Source organism: Taudactylus pleione, unplaced genomic scaffold, assembly GCF_031769625.1.
Source record: "Taudactylus pleione unplaced genomic scaffold, aTauple2 ptg000031l, whole genome shotgun sequence".
In the NCBI taxonomy this organism is placed as follows: domain Eukaryota; kingdom Metazoa; phylum Chordata; class Amphibia; order Anura; family Myobatrachidae; genus Taudactylus; species Taudactylus pleione.
In genome coordinates this window covers 1014507-1039400 of record NW_028284433.1, presented here as the reverse complement: position 1 = coordinate 1039400, position 24894 = coordinate 1014507, and the positions used below count along the sequence as shown (strand labels likewise).

General features: G+C 46.0%; 1 protein-coding gene across 1 annotated transcript in view; it reads left to right on the top strand.

Annotated features, from left to right (window-relative positions):
* LRFN2 (leucine rich repeat and fibronectin type III domain containing 2) overlaps positions 1-24894 on the top strand; it is a 669153-nt gene that overhangs the window by 294864 nt on the left and 349395 nt on the right. The window contains exon 3 of the mRNA XM_088451846.1: positions 17300-17389. The gene's annotated coding sequence lies outside the window, so the exon portion shown is untranslated. The remainder of the gene's footprint in view (positions 1-17299; positions 17390-24894) is intronic.

The window sequence follows — 24894 nt, the reverse complement described above, 5'->3', positions numbered from 1 at the left end:
AATGGATTAACATATCATCACAGTGAGACTGTGTGCGTGATCTCAGCTGTGATCGCAGTTGCAATCCGTAATGAATCAGGCCCTAAGTTCTTCTAACATACAGTACAGTAGTCATTCAGACACAATATGTCAGCATGTAAAAGAATTGTCTCTTTATTGAATGTAAAGTAATATACGGGCTAAAGTATTGCAACATTGTTTTGTTAGTTATCTTTATGTATCATGCTTTCACGAACAGTATAAGTACTTAAAGACTAGGAAATCTAACGTGTCTCTGAATGAGCCATTAAACTGCAGAATAATGTGATGTATTTTATACTGACGGATGAAAGCGCTAAATGTTATGATTCTCCCATTCAGGGGGATGCAGGATCACTAGAGAGGGGTTTACAAATTATTAAATACTGAAAAAACTGTTCTCAATAAGCCTGTTACACAGTGGTGTATCCGGAATGGATCCACGTTCTTTAATACTTACCTCTCTGGAGTCCGGCGTCAACGCTGCACAAGTCACTAGGAAAATGGTGCAGTAGGATAGTCGCAGCCATTGGCTGCGACAGCATTTTCCGGGAGAGCTGCATAGTAGTCTACTCCGTGCGCCACCGGCTAGAGAGGAGTGGGCAAGGACGGAGACTGCGCAAGGACCCCCTCCTCTTTTAATACAGCCCTACCGTTATGCAATCTTTCCTGTAGTCAAATTGTTTTACATAAATACCACTTGCAGTTATGACTTCTCTGATTGGTCCGAATGGTGCAATGTAAAGCCATAGTTCCTGTCTTTGACAAGCTGTCTGCATGAGCTCACGCCTGTTATAGACAAGTACTACGTATGTAGGGGGGATCCCAACAAAATCACGACAGTCGGGATATCGGCACTTAGGATGCCGGTGCCGGAATCCTGACAAAAGCATCTCGACGGTAAGTACTGGAGTTAGTGGGAGGGTTAGGGATAGGCACAAGGGGGAGGGTTAGGCACATAGGGGGGAGGGTTGGATTTAGGGTGCTGGGGAAGGTAGTTAGGTTTAGGCACTGGGCGGGGAGGGTTTAGAGTTAGGGGTAGGGAGAGGGGAAGGGTTAGGATGCTAACCGACAAGTGTCAGTATCCTAATACAAAATAGTGGTTGCCCATGAGAAACTTAATAACTTTGCACAGGTGCTTGTAAAGGGGAGGAGTTTACTATCGCTACATGATAATAGCACCCACTCTGGCTCACGATTGCTTATTGTTGTGTCACATGATAACAGCACATACATAGATATATTTAAGTTGAGAGCCAACTCACCTGCAGGTACCCCTAGAGACCTCCAAGTAGCACTACCGGAACCCGCACACCCTCCCAATGCTGGTGCCAACCATGCCTCTCAGAACAGCAATATAAAGTAGTGGTTGCTCATGTTCAACTTAACAGTTTTTCACATGTGCTTGTAACGTGAGGGGGTTACTCTAGGCTGGGAAAAAAGAAAGCATTTTTTGCTGCCTATATGAATATAGGGCCTGATTCAGAGCCGCTCGTTCGCTCTGAGCGATGTTCTCACAACTGCGCATGCGTATGGGTCATAATGAGCATGCGCAAACCAGTCATTGCGATCGGAAATTGTGCGCTCGCAAAACAGCGAGGGGCTGCTAATTTCATTGACAGAATGTACCGTTTGTAGGTGGTAACGGGAAAGTGCTTGAAAACGGGAGTGGAGATCCGAACGCAGGCCTGCCTAACAGTAAAAAGGGCGTTTAATGGGAGTGCATAATTAGTATAGGAGCGTCATCGACCACGTCACTTGGTTGTCTTTTAGCCTGAACTGCTCGCAGTGATAGCGGTAAGAAAAACCTACCACACGCACTGCGAGCAGTTCAGATGCCTTTTGATGTACCCGATTAATCTAATAAATACCGGAGATGACGTATGATGCGAACGGCAAAGGGGCGTCTTTACAAAATAGCGAGCGCATTTTTCGTTCGCTCGCTCAGACATAGAGGCGTCAACAAACCGCAAAGAGCGAGCGCTCAATTTAAATAGCCGGCCCCTTTTTTGGAACGACTGTCCGCAAATAGCGTCCGGCTCTGATTCAGGCCCACAGTACAGTACTTCCCAATTTGGAACTCCTAAATCTTGGGAGGTATATTATGCTGTATGTAATTTAAGTGAAAAGACAGTATCAAGCTACAGTATAAAACCAAATATTTTTATATTTAGACACTGATGTTAGTTTTGTGATGGAGTTTCTGCTGATCAGCAGATTAGCCATAATGAACTTTGCGAGTTTTGCCTTTTTGCCAAATAACTTGGTTACTGTTTGTAATGATGGATCTAAAGGACTTAATTAATTTCAGCGTACTGTATGCTAATGAAGCGATTACACCTAGTGGCACAAAAGCTACTGACTACTGTACATCCACTTTGTAACGGGCAATGCTTTTCCCGAGCAGGCTGTGCATTTAACATTCAGCCGCAATTTATGCACACGGCCTTTCTGTGAGGGAAATATTTCAGCTAGAGGCACAAGGAGATGATGATTTACTAAAGGTCACGTGGAACTTGCTCCATTCCAGTCTCCAATGTCCCAGCAACAAGTCTTCTATTCCCGTGTAATGCCATTAAGAACATGACATACGTGGTTTAGTTCATGCCAGGACATGGCTGCCGCAACACGGAACGTTGATATACTCGCCACTTGTTTCTGTCACCGTGTGTGAGATGGATGAAGCTTAATTTTCAGATGGTGGACGAATAATCCTCACCTGGTGATCTAACCCATTATGAGGCCAAATGAACCGTCAGGGTTTCTAAGCACAGCTACATGGGAAGAGATGACTTATTCCAGTGGGCTAATTTATACCACTGATAATGTAGAGTAATAAACCTACCGGGGGTCACAGCGCAGTTGTCGTTTATAGATGATTCGTATGCGTCTTTCTTTGTAATTGTTAATCAATATTATAAAATTATATTCTGCATGGCCTAGAATGCAACTTGTGTAATATGGCGGGTGCCATTCATGCCTCTCAGAACAGAAATACAAAATGTTCTTGTTCCTTAAAACCTAAGATTTTTAAGACAGGGCCATGATTTAAGCATTTTTTTCCTCAGGTAAATAATTGAACACTTGCAAGTAGCTTTCCAGTAATTAAATTCATCATTTTCTCTGCATTTTCTACCATATACTGTACAGTACACTACTGGCCAAAATTGTGGAAACCTTTTGGAAAATGTGTGCTTTTAGGGTTTAATTGCATATAACTGCATTATTTTTAAAAGAAATCCTATGAAGGTGTATATCGCTGGAAAGATAATTTTATACACAATATAATGCAGTTCACCGCAACGAATTATCTTTATTGCACAAAACGTTATAGCTAAATAAAGGGGATCGGTATGAATGATGCCGGAAGACCGCCAGCAGTGAAGATCCCAACAGGTAAGTATACTAACTAACCTAACCCTCTCCCCCCATAACCGTAACGATCCCTTAGGGGTGCCTAACCTTATCCTCTCCCCCTAGTGCCTAACCATAACCCCTCCCGTAAGTGTCTACACCTAACCCCCCCATCCTTGCAGAATAAACCTAACCCTCTCGGGAGGGCGCCTAACCTCCCCCCCCGGGGGTGCCTAACTCTAACCCTCCCTTTCCCTAGCCTAACCCTCCCAGGGGGGGCCTAACCCTAAGTTCCCCCCGGGAGCCCCTAACCTAGCCCTCCCCCCCACGGCTGTCTGCGCCCGCCGCCCGGCTTACCTTTGTTTGGTATGAAAGGCGTCTGGCTCCCGGCATAGGGATAATGATAGGCGTCGGGATTTCGATGCCTATCATTAGTCCCCTGTCAGGACTGCACAGTTGGCTTCCTGACCGCATCCCAAATAAAGATAGGGAGCACATTTGTTGCTACTAGAATTGATAGTAAAACATCTTATTTAGTTGTTTGATTATCACTAAGTTGCTCAACTGTTTTTTATGTGTTTTTTTTTTCATTTAAATTCTAGAAGTAAGTTATGTAACTCATTTAGGATGACAAGCAAAGTAACAATAGTTGACTATTTTACGTGAAGAAGGTAACCAAAGGTGGCATTTCGAAACTGTGGAATAAGTATCAACAGACTCAGTCGATTCCAAACAAAACTAGTAAAGGTAGCAAAAGATTTGCAACACCACAATGTGATAGCAGAATGAAAAAACTGTGCTTGAGTGACAGAAGAAAATCGTCTCAGGCAATTCAAAATGATTTACGTGAATGTGGTGTACACAGCAGTGCCAGGGCTGTTCCACGCAGACTTCAATATTTTAGATTAAACGCCAGAATTCCAAGGAAAAGGCCGCTTTTATCTCTCAAACAAAGACAAAAAAGATTAGAATGGGCTAAAAAGCATATCAATTGGTCAGAAGAACAATGAAACAGTGTCATCTGGAGTGACAAAACCACAATATCCATGTTTGGTAGTGATGGAAAGAAATATGGGCCTGATTCAGAGCCGGACGCAATTAGCGCTTGCTCGTCCAGAAAATAGGGGTGGCTATTCAAATCAACCGTTCGCTCTTTGCGGTCTGTTCACGCCTCTAGGTCTGAACGAGCGAACCAAACTTGCGGTCGTTTTTTTAAAAAATACGCCCCCTGGCCGCTCGCATCCTACGTCATGTCCGCTATTTATTAGATTAATTGAGTACATCGACCAGGGTATGAACTGCTCGCTATTCTTGTGGTTGGTTTTTCCTACCACAATCTTGCGAGCAGTTCTGACTATAAAATAACCCAGTGACGTGGTCAATGACGCTGCTGTTTTATTTATGCACATCCATAAACCGCCCGTTTTGACCTTTAAGCACGCCTACGTTCGGATCTCCACTCCCCGTTTTCAAGCACCTTCCCCTGTTACCACCCACATACGCCTCTTTCTGTCACTCATATTATCAGGCATTCGCTATTTTGCGAGCACATGAATTTCGACCGCACTGACTGGTTCGCGCATGCATATAACGATCCGTACACATGCGCAGTTGGGCAAACATCGCTCGGAGCGAACGAGAGGCCACTTACGAGCGGCTCTGAATCAGGCCCTATGTCCACAGAAGACTTGGAGAAGATTTGCTACCTGAGTGCACAACACCTGCTGTGAAGCATCCAGTAAAGGCCCCCATACATCAGCAATCTGAAAACCACAATTGAACAATCTGAAGATTTATTGCCCAATCTTAGGATTTCCCAATCGAGCAATCTGCGCCCATACACTACAGATCTTTTTCAGTGATTTGCAGATCGATTGCAACAAACACAGATCTGGCAATCTTGAAAGGCCCATCATTTTGCTAGAAACGGTCTGCAAATCTGCTGATCATGTCCATACACTAGCAATCTACAGCCCCAATCCATCTGTGAAATCCAACATGTTGGACAATCTGATTAAAAAATTCCAATCACTTTTTAGTTGCAATCTGCGATCTGTGAAGCCCATACATTGCAGATTTTTATACACAATCGATTGCAAATTGCACGATTGCTGCAATCCATCTCTGATGTATGGGGACCTTTAGTGTTATGCTGTGGGGATGTATGACAGCAAATGGTGTGGGATGATTTTGTGTGATCAATGACACTTTATATAGCAGCAAATACATCAGTGTCCCACAGTGGGGTGGGGGGGGCAGTTGGGATTAGCACACACCGCTGCTCTGCTTGGCAAAGCAGCGGGTAAGCAACGGGTGAATAGACGCTGTGCACATGCACACAGCATCTACTCACAGTGCAGAGAAAGTCTGGGGGTAGCCCAGCATCTCGAAGAGTGCTGGGCACACCCCAACAGTGACTAAAATGGGGTGCTGCAATGCTCCACCCCTTTTCTCTAGCCCCCCCCTTTTCTGATATAAGCGTGCCTTTGGCACGCCAAGGGTTCCGACCCGCTGGCCACCAATGTTAGGAGTAGGGATGAGCGGGTTCGGTTCCCTGAGAACCGAACCCACCCGAACTTCGGGGATCCGGGGCGATCCAAGCCCAAGCTCGGATCTCCCTGTCTGCCCCGGATCCCTCTCCCGAGGCAAAACCTCGAGATCTGCTGTCGGATCTCGAGGTTTTGCCTCGAGCGGCCATTTAAAAAAAAATGCCTTTGCCTTTAATGGGCAAAGTGCTGATTGGCTGACAGAGCCGTCTGTCACGGCTCTCAGCCAATCAGCATTATGGTGCTCATTTGCATGTAGCACGGACTCGTGAGATCCGTGCTACATGCATCTGTGTGATTGACAGTGACACAGAGCACAGATGGGTCAGTGAGACCCGTCTGTGCTGCTGTGTATTTCAATGACACAGATGCACGCACGGACCAGGAGATCCGTGCTACTTGCATCTGTGTCATTGACACAGAGCACTAACGGGTCCGTGAGACCCGTCTGTGCTGCTGTGGTAAATAAAAAAAAAAAAACCTTTGTAAAAAGAGAAAAAAATGGCGTCCTCCCCCCCAAAAAAAGAGCAACCAGCCCCGGGCATTAGTGACCCAGTGCTGGGTGTGCTTAAATACAGGGGACAAACGACATAGGGGTCCCCTGTACTTAAACACAACCAGCACCGGGCTAGTCAGAACCAGAGCTGGTTGCCAAAATACGGGGGACAAACGACGTAGGGGTCCCCCGTATTCTGCGCAACCAGCTCTGGGCTCTGATCCGGTCCTGGTTCTGGAAATACAGGGGAAAAAAATGAGTAGGGTTCCCCTGTATGTTCCAGAACCAGCACTGGACTTTTTCTAGCGGGGGGCTGATGCCACAGCCAGGGGAGCCCTTTCACCGGGCCCCCCAGCCGCAGCATCAGCCCTGACCGCTAGTCAGCCCAGGCCGGGGATCCCTGGAGAGCTGGGGACCCCCCCAATAAAGGGGTCACCCTCTCCAGGGCACCCCAGGCCCAGGCTGATAGCCCGGGGCTATCCCCGCCACCCCTGGTGGCGGTGGGTGGCGGGTTGATTGTGTGGTGTGGTGTAAATAAAGAATATCAAACATTGTCTTTACAAGTAGAACTGCAAGTCCCAGCAAGCCTGCCCCGCATGCTGGTACTTGGAGAACCACAAGTACCAGCATGCAGGGCATTAAGGGCCCACTAGTACCTGTAGTTCACCTGTAAAAAAATGTTAAAAAAAAACACAGGACACACACACCGTGACAGTATAAGTTTATTAAACATACATACACACACACACACACACACACATGTACACATACTCACCTATGTAACCCTGTAGCATCGGTCCACTTGTCCGGTAAAGTATCCATAGGGGACCTGTGAAAAAAAACATACTCACCATCTCCTATGCGAGGTTCTGTCCTCTTCGTTCCAAAGTAGGCATCCCCGGACTTGGCAAAAAAAAACAAACGAAAACGCGATCCACGAACTTAGTACCGTTCTATAGAACGGTACTTCCCGAATGAGAGCTTAGCGGCGGGGTATCACCATGGAAACCCCGCTGCTAAGCGTTCATTGGCTGAGAGAGGCCATCTCCCGTCTCTCTCAGCCAATGAACGGCTCCCTCCATTGTAGTCAATGCTGGGAGCCGCAAGGTTATTAAAGTTTACCCTGCGGTTCCCACCATTGACTACAATGGAGGGAGCCGTTCATTGGCTGAGAGACGGGAGATGACCTCTCTCAGCCAATGAACGCTTAGCAGCGGGGTTTCCATGGTGATACCCCGCCGCTAAGCTCTCATTCGGGAAGTACCGTTCTATAGAACGGTACTAAGTTCGTGGATCGCGTTTTCGTTTTTTTTTTTTGCCAAGTCCGGGGATGCCTACTTTGGAACGAAGAGGACAGAACCTCGCATAGGAGATGGTGAGTATGTTTTTTTTCACAGGTCCCCTAGGGATACTTTACCGGACAAGTGGACCGATGCTACAGGTTACATAGGTGAGTATGTGTACATGTGTGTGTGTGTATGTATGTTTAATAAACTTATACTGTCACGGTGTGTGTGTCCTGTGTTTTTTTAAACATTTTTTTTACAGGTGAACTACAGGTACTAGTGGGCCCTTAATGCCCTGCATGCTGGTACTTGTGGTTCTCCAAGTACCAGCATGCGGGGCAGGCTAGCTGGGACTTGCAGTTCTACTTGTAAAGACAATGTTTGATATTCTTTATTTACACCACACCACACAATCAACCCGCCACCCACCGCCACCAGGGGTGGCGGGGATAGCCCCGGGCTATCAGCCTGGGCCTGGGGTGCCCTGGAGAGGGTGACCCCTTTATTGGGGGGGTCCCCAGCTCTCCAGGGATCCCCGGCCTGGGCTGACTAGCGGTCAGGGTTGATGCTGCGGCTGGGGGGCCCGGTGAAAGGGCTCCCCTGGCTGTGGCATCAGCCCCCCGCTAGAAAAAGTCCAGTGCTGGTTCTGGAACATACAGGGGAACCCTACTCATTTTTTGTCCCCTATATTTCCAGAACCAGGACCGGATCAGAGCCCAGAGCTGGTTGCGCAGAATACAGGGGACCCCTACGTCGTTTGTCCCCCGTATTTTGGCAACCAGCGCTGGTTCTGACTAGCCCGGTGCTGGTTGTGCTTAAGTACAGGGGACCCCTACGTCGTTTGTCCCCTGTATTTAAGCACACCCAGCACTGGGTTACTAATGCCCGGGGCTGGTTGCTCTTTTTTGGGGGGGTGCACGCCATTTTTTTCTTTTTTTACACAGGTTTTTTTTTTTTTTTTTACCACAGCAGCACAGACGGGTCTCACGGACCTGTCATTGCTCTGTGCCAATCACACAGATGCATGTAGCACGGATCTCCCGGGTTCGTGCTACATGCAAATGGGCACCATAACGCTGATTGGCTTCCTGTCTGCCACTGCAGTGCCACTCCTAGATGGGCCACGTGTTTGTGCCGCCCCCTTGTGTCGCTTAGCATAGTCATCCAGCTTCCTCGGTACAACCTTTTGGCCTAAAAACAATATTGTGAGGTGTGAGGTGTTCAGAATAGAGTGGAAATGAGTGGAAATTAATGTTATTGGGGTTATTAATAGCGTAGGAACAAAAAAAGGCCCATTTATGCGATTTTAGCGGGTTTTTTTTATTTTTTAAGAAAAAATCCAGATCCAAAACACAAAACCCAGAACCCAAAACACGGAAGGGTGGTTTTGGCAAAACCAATCCAGATCCAAAACACGAAGAAAGATCCAGATCCAAAACCAAAACACAAAACACGAAAAGTGGCCGGTGCACACCCCTAGTTAGGAGGTATGTAATTGCAGCAAAAGGCTTCCAAACTAAGTACTAATGGATTTGTGCAAAACTAAGACATGTACTTTCCCACATTTCAGTTAATATACTGTGGGCAGTATTCAATTTGAGGCGAAAACAGGTTATCGGCGATAATTTATTGCCAATGGCTTAATTTTCGCCTGTTTTGATTATACCCGTATTCAATTTCAAAGGGCTCTATTTATTAACATTATTTTTACTAAAATAAAGTGAAAAAGGGTGTTTTCACACCCTTTTCACATTATTTTAGTTTCACCTGTAGTTATTACAGGGCAATTGGAGTAGAATTAGTAAAATTCTACTCCAACCCCCAGTATCACTTATTTTTAGTAAAGCAGATCATATTTCCCATAATTGTAATGGGAAATGTGATCCGACCTAAGTTACTAAAAATAAATTGTAAAAAAATACCGGGGGAAGCCCTGTGATAATAGGGGCTTAGTGCCGGGGGCGGGGCTTAGCGTCGTTGGGGGGGTAGTAGCGGTGGTCGGTCGGCGCATGCGCGGGCTCTTAGTCGCGGTATTTTTTCCGAAAATACCGCGACTAGAGTGCGGATGGGATCCGCAGGGACAGAGCTTTATCGCAAGCACTGTCCCTGCAAGGGATTTATAGTAAATCCCTGTGATATTGCCTGAATTCGCAATGCAAATTCACTCGGTAATATCACACTACAATCCGCATTCAATATGCGGATTGTAGTAAATAGAGCCCAAAGACTTTTCGCCAGAGTGAAAAGTCTTTGTTAAAAAACGGGGATAACTTTTCACCATGTTTTACATGGTGAAAAAAAGTGCAGAATTGTGGTTTAGGGGAGCAGGCTTAAAAAAAATAGCCTGCACCCCTGGGAGAGTCCTTTAAAAGTTAATCTGTGTCAAAAAAAATTGAAAAAAATTGTCAGGACACACCAAAGAAATCTACTTTAATTTGGGGGGCGAAAAAAAAAAGTTGTGGGACAAACTTCTAAACTAGGGCAATTAATTCCTGAGGGGTCCCCATGTATCCGGCAGGTGATTTTTTCATTGCGGGTGGTAGCACAAGGTGCATTTTTGAAGAATATTTAAAAATCATTTAAGGCACTTAAAAATATGCTTGCACCCATGTGCCCCAAATTTGATGGGCAAAGTTGTTTTGGCCAAAAAAATAAGCTAAGTGCTAATCTTCACCACCTTCTTCAAAGCCGCATTTATGCACCTGCGGCAGGTATTTAAAAACCCTGACTCCCTTCAGCAGGCAAAAACGGGGGTACCCATAGTGATCCCCCTTGACGGGACATCTTTAGGGGGGGTGACAGGAACATTTTCAAAAATTCCCTGCACTTTTCCATACTTACCTCTCCGCCGGGTCTCGTTTTCGCCAGATCCTAATTGAATACTGGGATAAAGCAGGCACGTGCCCAATACTTTATCCCAGGAAAATCAGCAATGACGGTGAAAAGTCCGACCTCAGACTTTTCGCCTCAAATTGAATACCCCCCTATAACTGTTTTCAAAATGTAAAATTTTGTTATAAAATAAATTGTATTATGTTGTATTATGTTCTAAATGAAATTGCCATTGTAATGATGTATGCTTTTTGTTATAATACTAAAAGATATTAGTTCTATAAGCTGTTAAACTTCAAAAATGCACATTTTCCAAAACGTTTCAACAATTTTGGCTACTACTTAATATATATATATATATATATATATATATATATATATATATATATATTAGGGGTGCGCACCGGCCACTTTTCGTGTTTTGTGTTTTGGTTTTGGATCTGGATCTTTCTTCGTGTTTTGGATCTGGATTGGTTTTGCCAAAACCACCCTTCCGTGTTTTGGGTTCTGGGTTTTGTGTTTTGGATCTGTATTTTTTTGAAAAAAAAGCATAAAAACAGCTAAAATCACAGAATTTGTGGGTTTTTCTGCTCCTATGCTATTATTAACCTCAATAACCTTAATTTCCACTCATTTCCAGTCTATTCTGAACACCTCACACCTCACACCTCACAATAGTGTTTTTATGTCCAAAAGGTTGCACCGATGTAGCTGGATGACTATGCTAAGTAACACGAGTGGGCGGCACAAACACGTGGCCCATCTAGGAGTGACACTGCAGTGGCAGACAGGATGGCAGTTTGAAAAACTAGGCCCCAAACAGTACATACTGCAAAGAAAAAAAAGAGGTGCAAGATGGAATTGTCCTTGGGCCCTCCCACCCACCCTTATGTTGTATAAACAGGACATGCACACTTTAACAAATCAATCATTTCAGCGCCAGGGTCTGCCACATGAATGTGGCTGAAATGATTGTTTCGTTTGGGCCCCCACAAAACAAGCTGGCAATTAATGTGTCCCTGCACAAACTGGCTCTACGGAGGCAAGATGTCGTCCTCATCCTCCTCATCCACCGATTCCTTGGATAAAACAGGAAAAAGGGATTTAGGTGACCCTGGACTGCTTACGGTCTTAGCCAAAGTTTCTGAACTTGACAGTAACTTTTTATGAACGCGCTGCAGGTGCCGTATAAGGGAGGATGTTTCTAGGTGGTTAACTTCCCTACCCCTACTTATTTCACCTTTACATATGGTACATATGGCAAGACAGTTGTTGTCCGGATTTGGATAGAAATATTGCCAGACCAAAGAGGTGGAATGTTTGGTCTTCTGCCCAGGCATGACCGTGATGGGCTTTTATATCCCACGGACAACAACTGTCTCCCCCGGAGCCTGATTTAAACAAACCACATCACCATCAGAATCCTCCTCGCCAACTTCCTCCTCATCGCCAGCTACACCAGTATCCTCATCCTGTTGTACTTCAACAGTGACATCTTCAATTTGCATATCAGCAAGTGGACTGTGGGTGCTCCTTTCAGCACTTGCAGGGGGCGTGCAAATGGTGGAAAGAGCCACCTCTTCCCGTCCAGTGCTGGGAAGGTCAGGCATCGCAACTGCCACCACACTTGGACTCTCCTTGGGGATTTGTGATATCTTCTTAGAACGCACAGTTCTTTGCTGTGCTTTTGCCAGCTTAACTCGTTTGATTTTTTTAGCGGAAGGAGGGCTTCCATCGTCATGTGAAGCTGAACCACTATTCATGAACATACTAGTCATACTAGTATGACACACACTAGTCATAGGGAAAGACCTTAGACGTTCCTTGCCACTCCGTGTCATAAATGGCATATTGGCAAGTTTCCGTTTCTCTTCAGATGATTAAAATGTTTTTTTTAAGGTCATTTTCCTGAACTTTGTCATTTGGGATTGTATGTGGCCTCTACTATGGCATTGGGCATCGGCCTTGGCAGACAACGTTGATGGCATGTTATCGTCTATGTCATGACTAGTGGCAGCAGCTACAGCACTAGGAGGAAGTGGTTCTTGATCTTTCTTTATTTTATTTTTATCGGAGAAAGTTTGGTCCTCCATTTATGTTATATCGATTTGATATATACGTGCGGCTAAGGCGCACACAAACACAGAAAATATTTTTTTGTTTTTGCTGGAGAGTAGTGCACTTTGTGGGTTACACCACCCTTTAAGAAATGAGCCAGCCGGCTCTTTACTTATGGGACACAGGCGCACGCTTGGCGCTGCTCCTTTGTTGATACACGTGCAGCCACAGTGCGCACAATTCACAAACACAGAAAATATTTTTTTATTTTGTTTGGAGTGTACTTTGGGGGTTACAGCACCCTTTAACGGTCAAGCCAGCTGGCCCTTTACTTATGACACAGGCGCACGCTTGGCACTACTTTGTTGATGCACATGCAGCTACTGCGCACACAATTCACAAACACAGAAAATATTTTTTTATTTTGTTTGGAGTGTACTTTGGGGTTTACAGCACCTTTAAATGGTCAAGCCAGCCGGCCCTTTACTTATGACACAGGCGCACGCTTGGCACTACTTTGTTGATGCACGTGCGGCTACTGTGCACACAATTCACAAACACAGAAAATATTTTTTTATTTGGTTTGGAGTGTACTTTGGGGGTTACAGCACCCTTTAACGGTCAAGCCAGCTGGCCCTTTACTTATGACACAGGCGCACGCTTGGCACTACTTTGTTGATGCACGTGCGGCTACTGCGCACACAAATTCACAAACACAGAAAAAATATATTTTTTTTAGCACTTGGTGGGAGCACCCCTGACGGACAGAGCACCCCCTGGACATCACTACAGCACCCCTTTAGGACTGGGACACTGCACAGGACTTTGGAGTGGACACAGCCCCTATGGAGAACTGACTGCACAACACAGTCCAGCCAGCCCCTATGGACTTTGAAGTAGTGGACACAGCCCCTATGGACAACAGCAGCACAGCGCAGCACAGCACAGCACAACACAACACTACTCTGCACTACACTACACTACACTACACAGCCCAGCCAGCCCTAACTCCCACCCTCCCTCTTCACTGTCCACAGCCGAGTGAGAAAATGGCGCCGACGCGGGTACCTTATATAGGATCCAAAACCCGCGAGACCCGGAAGGCGGGATGATGACGTTTTGCCTCGATTTCAGATCCGAGTCAGGCGGGAAAAGTCGAGCCTGACTCGGATCGTCCTCGGATCGGGGGGAGCTCGGGGGGGTTCGGATTTCAGAAATCCGAACCCGCTCAACCCTAATATATATATATATATATATATATATAATATATATTTATATATATATATATATATATATAAATATATATTATAATATAGTATATGTTTTAGAAGCATTGTTATTTTGTTTTGCATTTAGTGACTAAGGGCCTGATTCAGCATGGATCGCTATTGCAACCGCGTGCGTAGATCGGCCGATTGTTGCGTACTGCGCATATGTATGCACCCCAAGGCACGTGCCCGGCGATTGCACTGCGATTATGGACGGGGACAGGAATTCATCGCAGAGTGAGTGACAGGCCGTGAGCGTTTGGGGCGTGGTGACGGGGGAGCGGTTGCAGAAACGCAGGCGTGCCTGTCCGTTTGAACGCCATCGCATGGGCGTGCATAAATTAGCCACTGCGATTGCCTACGCAGCTTGGGCTCTCAATGCGTGAGACTTGCAATTTCTTCAACAGGTCGGAGCTGTTGTAATTGTGCGTGACGCTCCGATGTGCTTCAATGTTACCGATGTATACGCAGGACTGCGAGGTATTACTGATGTGAGAAAGTGGTAGTGGCCATCTGTATGCTGGCTGAGTAATGGCAGATTAGCATATTTTCATTGCGTGCGCTTATGAAGCTGCGATCGCAATTGCGATCCATGCTGAATTAGGCCCTAAGGGGTCTGTTTACTAATCTATGTTAGAAGATAAAGTGAACAGAGGTAAGGTACCAGCCACTCAGCTCCTAACTGCATGACACAGGCTGTGTTTGCAAAATGGCAGTTAGGAGCTGATTGGCTGGTACCTTATCACTTTTCACTCTGTCTCCTAACACTGCTTAGTAAATAGACACCTCTGTCTGTGTTTAAACTGCATTCATAGAGACAATTTGCCTACTACTACAGTATATAATTTTTTCCAGAAGACCTTTGGTTGTAGTATGCTATACTGTAGCAATCCATATTATATAAACAGTTTACAAACACTTTTTTGGTACAGCAGAACTTTTACAACATATACCATTTATTTTCCACCTGTCTTTTTGTTACCACCAAACTGCATATTTTAGTTTTGTATTATAAATAATAGAGATATTCTCTGACCCTTGTGTTTTTGTTTTGGATCTGGGTTTTTTTTTTCTTTTTAAATTGATAAAACATTTAAAAAAAAAAAAAAAACATTTAAAATCATATAATTTTTGCAATCCAAAACCTGAAATTCAGAATTAAAATCCGAATTCTGAACTGCAGCAAGATCAGAACCGCGACTCGCAGCTGCCTGGATTAACGAAATTCGTGTGGATTCCTATATCTGGAGAACTAATCCGCAAATCTCTAACAAATAGTGGCCCTGATTCAGAGCCGCTCGCTATTTGCGGTCGTTCGTTCCAAAACAAGGGGTGGCTATTCAAATGAACCGTTCACTCATTGCGGTCTGTTCACGCCTCTAAGTCTGAACGAGCGAGCAAAACTTGCGGTTGTAATTTTGAAAAATACGCCCCCTGGCCGCTCGCACAATACGTCATGTCCGCTATTTATTAGATTAATCTAGTACATCGACCAGCGTATGAACTGCTCGCTATTCTTGTGGTTGGTTTTTCCTACCACTATATTGCGAGCAGTTCTGACTATAAAACAACCAGGTGATGTTGGCAATGACGCTGCTGTTTTAATTATGCACACCTTTAAAACGCCCGTTTTGACCTTTAAGCACGCCTGCGTTCTGATCTCCACTCCCCGTTTTCAAGCCCCTTCCTTTGTTACCACCCACATACGCCTCATCCTGTCATTGAAAGTAGCAGGCATTCGCTATATAGCGAACAAACAATTTTTGGCCACACTGACTGGTTCGAGCATGTGTATTACAATCTGTACGCATGCGTCGATGAGCGAACATCGGTCAGAACGAAAGAGCGGCCGCTTACGAGCGGCTCTGAATCAGGCCCAGTATTTTTTTCTGAATACAACAAAGTATTTGTCCTGAAAAGCAGCAAACATTGTTGCTGGGATGTGACCTGCCCAAAAAGCGTCAAACCCGTCTCGGCACTGAGTTAGGAGCTCATTCAGACCTGCTCGCAAGATGCGGTCGCTCGCTGACGCAAAGGGGCCGGATATTCAAATTCCTCAATCGCACTGCGTAGCGTAAGGACGCCCTCTATGTCTTAGCGAGCTATGGCACTGAGTGCTCGCTAGTGTATAAAGACGCCCCCTTCCCTTCGCAACACACGTCATCTCCTGGAATTGTTTGATTAATCGGTAACATCAAGAGCCATCGGAGCTGCTCGCAGTCCTTGAGATTGCCTTTCCCCGCCGCAAGCACTGCGATCAGTGCTAGCTGAAAGACATGCAGGTGGCGTGTACAATGACGCTACTTTGCTAATTATGTACGCCCATTAAACTGCGTTTTGTCGGCCTGACACGCCTGCGTCCGCACAAACGGCGCTATCTGTCACTCAAAGTAGCGACCTGATAGTGGCTTACGAGCAACCAAAATCCAATTGCAAAGACTCGCTTGCGCACGCGCACTGCAAATTATACGCATGCGCAGACGGGCGAAAATTGCTCAGAGCGAGCAAGCGCGACTTAGCGACCGGGTCTGAATCAGTTCCTTAAAGCGCAAGCCTAAGCTGTCTATGGGTTAAATACTTTAACAAGTCTAACCATGAAATATTTTATTGAGCCAATGACACCCTCAGGGAAGATGTTGTCTATCTGCAATTTCTGTAAACTATTGTGTTTTTTTTTTTTTTAAATATACTGAAGAAAGACACATTGGTCAGATCAAACGTTTAACTACTTGGAGGGTTTAGGGAAAGGCGCGCTGTGCAGGAAAACGAACCTGGCAGAACAAGGAGAAAGGCTTTTATAATTGATTGTCGGAGTTAATCGCTTCTTGAAAATATTATTTTGCTGATTAGAAGATATCGCCCCAACAGATGAGGCTAAAAGCACAGCAGCAGGGAATTTACTCACCTTGGGATAAATCATTGGGATAAATACTGATCAGACCTGTGAGGAGTGTAAACTGTAAAGTGTAATATACAATAGGTCAATCCTTCGTTATCTGCTACCAATGATTTAGTTTCCCAAGAGTATCAGGAAATCAGCTAATTGCAAAGGACTGTTGTAAGATGTGGATTCCCTGTGTAATGGTGCATACACGTAGCAATCAGCCAGCGATACGATATGCACTGGATATTGATCATCCAGCACACTACCTCTTTACCGATGACTATAGCAACCCTTATAGTAACCTGCTCGATATCGCGTGCTCGGCCGATGGACGATATCGCTATCGTCCATAGGTGGCCGCGCATCTCTGGTCAATGATAAGTTGGTAGGGACCATTCAAATGAGCGATTTGAACGATAACGGTAACGATATCGTTATCGTTCAGATCGTTCTTTTAAATCGCTACGTGTATACGCACCATTACTATTTAAATGGTTGTTTATTATATGTGATTCGTGGCTCGTATGTAATATTCACTACTATGTGTTCTCTTTCAGGGGATCTTTTCAACCGAGTGACAACGTGAACTTTTAGGAGACAGACCATGGTCTCCGTGATTCTGGCAAGCACCCCTCACTAACACTAGGGTGAGCTAACCTTTATTCCTCTATTAATGGCATTATACCATTAGCAATATATTGCTGAGACACTTTCCTCCGCATAGAGAGATTGTGTGGAATCTTAATTATTATATAGTTGTAAGGTACAGATTGTTACCTATATATCTCCAGAAAAAACACACGGCCACTCCCATTATGCACTTACAAATGAACTATTGCTAAAACCAATAAAATGTTTTTCCCAAAAGGGGGAAATGTCTCTATGGCAAACTTGGTTTTAATTACTAATATTTCTGAACAAAGGCAAAGCTTTGCAAGAATGTAAATACTTTCACGTCATCAGTAAAATGATCATGTCAGTGGATGTGCTGTTTTGAATGATGAAATCTTCAAATTGTTCTACAGTATATATAGTATATATATGTATATACTGTATATTATTATTTGTGAGTTTGCGCTGGAGTAGGGGAACATGCGTTTATTTATAAATTTGGTTTGTACTTGTCGAATGTTATTTCCTTAATGTGCTAACACTTTGCTATGTGGTTTTCAAGATTCTTGTATAATGAGCTTGCTTTATTGTTATATTACTATATTATTTTGTGCTTATAAAATCTTTGACATATTGGAGCCTTCTTGCAATATTTAGGAATAGATGACAAATCTTGTTATATCATAACATGAAGAATAAAATAGTTTGGACATTTTTTGGCGATACAGCACTGCCAGGCCATGGGTCCTGGATCCCCTCACCAGTACCAAAAGACACACTGAACAATGGACCTCATTCAGAGGCGCTCGCAAAAAGCGAGCGCTCGCTCTGAATCAGGGCGACCGCTTTTTTTTTAACCCAGCCTCCTGGCCACTCGCTATGCTGTGGGTGACCACCCACAACTTTAGCGGACGGCCTGGCGATGGTCGCGATTATCGCAACCATCGGGCTTGCAACGAGACCCTTGTGCCACAAGCCCCAGTGAGCTTCCTGCTCAAATAGAGCAGGAAGCTCACTACTGACATCACGAGTGATGTCAGTAGGGCCGCCCACAAACGGCATGCGTTCCATATGACCAGCTACCCCCTCCCCGCCTACAAAACGGGGCGAGCTGTCGATCAACATCGACAGCCGCCCTGTTTGTAGCGAGCCCCGGAGCGAGTGAATCTCTCATTCGCTGTGGGGCATGCGCACATGCGCGGCATGCGCAGTGCGTGCGCAGTGCCCCACCATCGCCCGCTTGCGAGCGGCTCTGAATGAGGCCCAATGTGTGTACGGAGCGATATTGGCACTGGCGGGTCTGGCTAGGGTGCCGGCATCGTTAAGTGCATCCACACTTGCCGATGCCGGTAACGACGAACGACGGCGGGAGGGGTCGCGGCAATGCTGCATTCGGCAGCATGGCATACTTAAGGACATCCCCAGAATGAGCTGTGTACAGACAACTGGGGATATCGTTAATGACCCGCGGGAGCGAGCATCGTTCGTCAACTTGAACTATATATATCGTTCAATGATATCGTTACCGTTCATAAAAATCATCCGGTGCGTATGCGCCCTTACTCTGCTGACTACTGCTGCGATCCACACATTGAGTCCTGAATTATGGGGAGATGTATCAAGCTTTGGAGAGGGATAGAATGGAGAAGTTGGCCAAAGATATCAGTCAGCTTCTAACTGTCATTTTTCTAGCACAGCCTATGAAATGCCAGTTGGAAGCTGATTGGATGCTTTGGGCAACGTCTCCACGTTATCTCTCTCCCAGTTGATACATCTCCCCGTTAGAGTTTGAGCATAGGTCCAACTGCAGCTGCTGACAATCCTCTTTATTCTGCTGCACAATTTTAGGTTGCCCATAACTTACGCTTGTAGCCCTTGGGACATACACATGCAAATGCAGCACACCCCCTGGAGACGTGGAATGGGGGCGGGGGGTATGCAGTGTGTGATATGTACAGTGGTAGAGTAGTTATGTAAGTGTAGCACAACCATGGAGATGTAGATTCATGACATGCAACACCTGATATGTACAGTTGGGGCATACATACAGTATGTAAGTGAAACATGCTCCCTGGAGACGTGGATTGGTGTCATACAGCAAACGATATGTACAGAAGGGGCGTGCACATGTAAGCACAGCTCACTCGGCGGAGGTGTGGCCTATTTAGAGAGCTCCTCCAGATAGGTCTCTTAGAAGCTCAATGAAAAGTTCAGCATGCAAACAACCAATCAGAGCAGCCTGTGTCTGATTGGCTGGTATATGGGGGAAGCTGCTGATCGCGTATTGACCCCTCCAGATTGATTAAGGGCCTGATTCAGACCCGCTCGTGTGCGCTGAGCGCTCGCAAGTGGGTCGATGGTGCCCAAGTGTGCATGCGCACGACGGAGGCGGCTCTGTCATGCGCATGCGCTAGACCCGAATAACGATGGCCGAGCCATCGTTATGGGTCTCGCACCAAAGGGGTGATTGACAGCACGCCCCCTTTGGTGGGCGTGCCAGGCACGTGGTTGCCCAGATGGAGGCGTTCCCATGGGAACGCCTACCGTCTGGGGCCGGCCCCACTGAAATCACTAGTGATGTCAGTGGGAGTGCTTTTGGCTCTGATAGAGCCAAAAGTACTCCTGGGCTTGCGGCAGCGGGACCCTACCGCAGGGTCTCGTCGCAAGCCTGATGGTCGCGATGGTCTTGACCATCGCGACCATCATTTTGGCCGCTCGCTATAGCTGTGGGTGGTCACCCACAGCTATGCTAGCGACCAGGAGGCCACTCCAAAAAGGAGCAGGGACGGCCCTGATTCAGAGCGAGCGCTCTGTCAGAGCGTCCGGCTCTGAATCAGGGCCCTCCTACATGAAAATGGAGCGGCCTTATGGTAACCCACAGCTTATGCGAGCATCCATGATGATGGTCGCGATGGTCAAGACCATCGCGACCATCAGGCTTGCGACGGAGACCCTGCGGTAGGGTCTCGCTGCCGCAAGACCTGGAGTGATTTTGGCTCTATCAGAGCCAAAGTCACTCCCACTGACATCACTAGTGATGTCAGTGGGGCCGGCTTCAGACGGTAGGCGTTCCCATGGGAACGCCTCCGTCTGGCAGCCACGCCCCTGGCACGCCCACCAAAGGGGGCGTGCTGTCAATCAACATCGACAGCACGCCCCCTTTGGTGCGAGACCCGGAGCAACGTAGAGCCCGTCGCTATCCGGGTCTCGCACATGCGCACGACGGAGCTCCCTCCATCGTGCACATGCGCAGTGGGGCAACATCGACTCGCTTGTGAGCGTCCTGCGCTCGCGAGCGGGTCTGAATGACCCCCTAAGTTCATTGATCTACATCGCAGCTCAGTGGATGTCTACCATTTTGTTCAGCTATAATTTAATATCTGCGTTTGGGTCGCACAATGGCGGCCTACTCTAAATCAGGCTCACTGTCTGAAGCTACAGACTGTTATGTCAGTAATCTCACTGAGGACTCACAGCAGGCAGTATGTTCTGTAGCCGCAGACATTTTACTGCTGGCAAGAGAAAGACCCTTAGCAGCGTTAGGTCGACAGATACTGTATGTCCTCAGTGCTGACTCCTCATCTATCTGATGTAATGGCCTCCCCCCTCATTGTGTCTGCACCTCCCCTCTCCTTTCATCTTAGAAGTGCGTCAGCCATCCAACTAGATCCTCCCCACCTGTGTTAAACCCTTCTCCTCTAACCTAAATCTTAACCTCTGCTGAGCTGCTTCCAGCCTTCTCCTATAGTTCTGCAGTCCGTCCTCTTCCCTATCTTAGCCCCTTTAGCTCTACTGGGCACCTCTACTTCTCGTGTTACCAGGTTTTGCTCTGCAGTCTGCTCTCCTTCCTGCATTAGCCAGTAGGCTCTGCTCTCTCCTGTATGTAAACCGCTCTGCTGTGTTCTCCTCTCCCACCAGCCACTATGTGACTAGTAAAGGATCAATGAACACAATGTGGATGGTGTCGGATCTCAGGGCATTGTGGCTGGAGGGCAGTTGGGAAGGGTCTCAATGCAGATTTATCTCTGTGCTGTGTTCCTAAAAGTCTGCGAAGTCTTCTTAGTCTTTGGGGGTCTGCGCAATGTGAAATCACGTAAAAATATCCGTCCAGGAACAGCATGATGTTTTTGTCTACTAAATCTTGGGGCGTAGCACTTGTATCTCCCTTTCTACATGTTACCCCTATGGTTCCAAAGCAGAGGTGAAAGTCAGTTGGTCATAATTGCTTTATTTGCCCATGTGCAGAGAGTACATATCTCCGCTACAGCCGCTATCCGTAAGCATGGCTCCATACCCGTCATCATCATCATCTTTATCATCAGCAACAGCAGCATACTTGCACCAGCCTTGGCCTTGGCGCAAGAAATACATTTGGAAAACAGGTACATTTATACTTGCAGCCACTTCTGCATATCCCTTAATTCTATCAATACGTCTGCGCTGACCTTAGCCTACATGGCGGTGGCTTGTGGTCATGCAACTGAAATGCATAGGACTCTGTATCCTCTGTACTTGCATATGTTTGGCTCTGGATCATCAGCAGTCTAAAAACAGCCAAAACACGCACCATCAACTCTCTATCTACCCCTGTGTGTCTAAGCATAAAGGATGCATCAGCAATATATATTTTTTTTTGCCTGACGTGCTTATGCAGATTAGCAGGTTGATGTATCGAACAGTACAAAGATTGGAGGTGTGGACCAGTGGAGACGTTGCCCTTAGCAATTAGTCAACTACGAGTTAGCCTTCATCAAGTACATTCTATAGAATGATAGGTAGAAGCTGACTGGTTGCTTTGGGCACATTCTCCGGGTGTGGATCATTCGGTCTACAATAATAGGTAGACAATGTTTATGTAGACAATACAAGTTAGAGAGGTCGACACACTGAAGGTCGAATAGTAAGAAGGTTGACAGGGACAGAAGGTTGACAGGGTCATTAAATCGACACATAAATGGTCAACACATGTTTTTTTTTCCTAGCACTAATCTTCATCCTAACCCTCAACATGGTGCCTAACACTAACCCTCCCTCCTGGTGCCTAACCCTAACCGTCGGGGTAGGTGTCTGACCCCAACCGTTCCTTCTATAGCCTAACCCTAACCCTCTGGTAAGTGCCTAATCCTAACCCTAAAAAAAAAAAGTGTCAACCATTTGTGTGTCGACCATTTGTGTGTCGATCTACTGTATACGTCCCTGTCGACCTTCAGACCCTGTCGACATATTGCCTTTTACTGTAGACCTTAAGACTGGATACCACCTTCTCCACTGAACTATTTCTCCAGTCTTTTCACTGCTCGATACATCAACCCCTAAATTACAACAGTAATTTATCATCAATATTTACAAAATGACGCAAGAAATCTTGCCTGGTAGAAGTGAGTTAATTCTGTCACTACAGTACATATTTATTATGTGCTATACTGGCCTGGCACAAAAAAAATTCGAAATTGTACCAGATCATGGTTTGGATGGAAAGAGATAAATGTTGATGTGTACAGAGAGACAGGCTGGATCCAGTAGAGGCTCGGCGTAATGTCACAGAACAAATTCCATAATATGGAAAACTAACCAGGTAAAACAATTATGCAGAATGTTCTAAAACGATTAAAACTTAAGAACAACTTTGAAAAGAAAACGGAGACATACTGTAACATGCAAAAAAAAAATTAGAGATGTGACATTTTCTATGGAAATCCCAGCAGTACAAGTGGGCAGAACGGTCATCCAATGGCAAGCAGTGCAATGAACATTTGTAGTATATTCGTTTTTAGTAAAATAAAAAATATGATCAAAACATTTCAATGCACCTTCATGTCACTCCAGAATACAATATTTCTGTCTTTCTCTTTTTGAATTTTTTTAAATGGCATTTTTCATTTACTCCAGTTTTATTTTTCACCCATGCCCATTATTATATGTAACTGAAAGCGTCTGACTTCATGACAGCTTTTCAATGTTTTCGATTATTCTTGAAAGAAATTTATGGAGGGGCACCAAGGTCTACACTTTAGAGTTCGTAACCTACAAAATCATTCAGCAGATGTTGTCTGTGGAACAGAAATGTTTTATTTGGACTAAGGCTGAGTGTGAATGTTAATAAGTCAAATACGATGACTTTGTTGAATTGTATTTTATAGGTACGGTAAGCAGGTTTTGAACTGTATTATAGTGTTGTAAAATATAATCTCCAAAGTGAACATATCCGCAGTCAATGTGGCTTTGCTAAGTGTTTCGACCAAACCAGGGACATTGGGGGGAGTTCATGTTGAAGTCTCAATCCAGAGTTTGGTAAAGAGGCACAAGCCACCTTCTACTAATATTACCCCAAACTCTCAATATAGCCTGATCACACCCCTCACACCTTGGCCAAGCCCTCTCCATACTTAAGCCCAAAATTTATCATCCTTGTCCTTCTTCCCATTCTCTTGGGCTAAAGTTCATATCCTCCTATTCACCTTTCCAGCTTCCTACAGCCCCTTTAACCCATTTCCCTCCGACCTCCTCTGGTGCTTTCCCCATGAGACATGTTCCCACATCGCACCCCAACAGGTCAGTCTATCTCTCTATTTGTCCTTCTAGCACACCTTAATCTCTCCCATTCCTAGGAAACCCTCTCCTGACCCCTCCTCCCCCTCTATCTACTGTCCTATTTCTCTCCTCATGGTGGGCGGCGTCAGCCCCCGTGGACCCAGGGGCCCATGTGCATTCCACACTCTGCACCCATTATACAGGGCCGAAACAAGGATTCCTGTCACCCGAGGCAAGACAGTGATTTGGTGTCCCCCCACAATTAAAAAAAACTTAGAGCACAAAAAGGGTGTGTGGTTTTGTGACACAGTAATGCCCCTTACAACACATTATGCCACAGTAATGCCCTTGACAACACATTATGCCACAGTAATGCCCCTTAAGGGTACACATTATGTCATAGTAAGGCCCCTTACACATTATGCCACAGTAATGCCCCCCCAGTGACAGCAGGCCCCCCAGAACTGACAGATGAAACACTATTAAAATTGGACATTCACATTAAAATGGGATCTCCCAGTAAGCCAGCTCCCTCCTTTCACCTTCCGGGGCTGCGTGGTGGGGCGAGCTCGGGCAGTGCTGGACAGACGGAGATGCCACATGCCGGGGATTGGTCAGCGCCACTCATTCTAATGTGGCGCCAGTTGCGACATGATTGGAGCTCGTGGACCGGCAGCCACTGCTGATTGGCTGCCTGTCCACAATCTCTGATTGGCTTGCGCCCAGCGTCACATTAGACTGATGGCTGAACTGTGTCTCTCAAGGCCGGGCTGCAGGCGGCTGCCTGCAGGTCCCGGCGTGCGGCCCAAACCCACCCGTGCAACTACCTGGGACGCCCCACCTTGGCAGCCCCTCCTCGTCACCCCCTCAATTCCAGCGCCCGGGGCATGTGCCCCCTTAGCACTCCCTAGTTGCGGCCCTGGTGTAATAGAGGAGAGCGCCAGTGTGCAGGATCTTTACAGTAGATATTTAAAGACCCAGATTATTGTTCAGGATTTGTAGTAATATT